A 1,521-nucleotide genomic window follows, 5' to 3' on the forward strand; every position below is an offset into this window, starting at 1 on the left:
TTGTTTCCGGACTCTCCCTCCCATGATACGGATGGCTTGAACAGCCTCTCTAGGAAGATGTTGGGAGGGACGGCATCGCGCTTGGCGCTGATGCGTGCCAACACGTCTGCTGCCTGGTTATTCTCCCGGGCTATGTGATGAAATTCGAGCCCCTCAAACCGAGATGACATCTTTAAGACAGCGTTGCGGTAAGCTGTCATTTTCCGATCCTTGGCGTCAAAGTCTCCATTTATTTGGGATATTGCGAGGTTTGAATCCCCGCGGACCTCTAGGCGCTGAATGCCCATGGAGACTGCCATCCGGAGACCATGTAGAAGGGCCTCATATTCGGCTGCGTTGTTGGAATCCGTGTACATTATCTGAAGTATGTATTGGACTATATCTCTGGTTGGGGACGTCAGAACGACGCCAGCCCCCAAGCCAGCCAACATTTTGGAGCCGTCGAAGTATATGATCCAGTTGGAGTATGCACCGTACTCTTTAGGGAGCTCGGCTTCAGTCCATTCGGCGATGAAGTCAGCCAAAACCTGCGACTTAATAGCTCGCCTTGGCTTGTAAGTTATGTCGAACGGGAGGAGCTCGATGGCCCATTTGGCAATCCGGCCCGTTGCGTCGCGGTTGTTTATAATGTCATTAAGAGGTACTTCGGATGCCACTGTTATTGAACACTCTTGAAAATAGTGCCGCAGCTTCCGGGATGCCATGAACACCGCGTATTCTATCTTTTGATAATGCGGGTACCGTGACTTGCATGGAGTTAGGGCAGTAGACACGTAGTAAACTGGTTTTTGGAGAGGGAACCTGTGTCCGTCCATTTCTCGTTCGACGACGAGCACCGCGCTTACAACTTGATGGGTTGCCGCGATGTATAATAGCATTGGTTCGCCCGTGTTGGGCGTGGCCAGGACCAGATTTGTTGCCAGTATGGCTTTTATTTCTTCGAGTCCGGCCGTGGCGGCATCCGTCCACTCGAAGTGTTCGGTGCGCCACGGGAGGCGATAGAGAGGTAATGCCTTTTCTCCTAAGCGGGAGATAAAGCGGCTTAGAGCCGCCACGCGTCCTGTCAATTTTTGTATTTGTTTGAGGTCTTTTGGGGTATCCAATTGTGACAGAGCTCGGATCTTGGCTGGGTTTGCTTCAATTCCTCTATCGGATACGATGAAGCCCAAGAGCTTTCCGGCTGGTACACCAAAAACGCATTTTTTCGGGTTGAGCTTAATGTCATATGTTCGGAGATTGTCGAACGTGAGCCTCAAGTCGTCTACTAGAGTATCGACGTGTTTGGTTTTGACGACCACATCATCTACGTATGCTTCAACTGTTTTGTCGATCTGGTTGGCCAGACATGTCTGAATCATGCGCTGATATGTTGTGCCGGCGTTTTTGAGCCCGGAGGGCATCGTGTTGAAGCAGAATGGGTTGTACGGGTTGATGAATGCCGTTGCGGCTTGGTCTGACTCTGCCATCTTGATTTGGTGGTAGCCAGAGTATGCATCAAGGAAACACAATGAGTCGTCTCCT

This window comes from Triticum aestivum, chromosome 3B (genome assembly GCF_018294505.1).
Source record: "Triticum aestivum cultivar Chinese Spring chromosome 3B, IWGSC CS RefSeq v2.1, whole genome shotgun sequence".
In the NCBI taxonomy this organism is placed as follows: Eukaryota; Viridiplantae; Streptophyta; class Magnoliopsida; order Poales; family Poaceae; genus Triticum; species Triticum aestivum.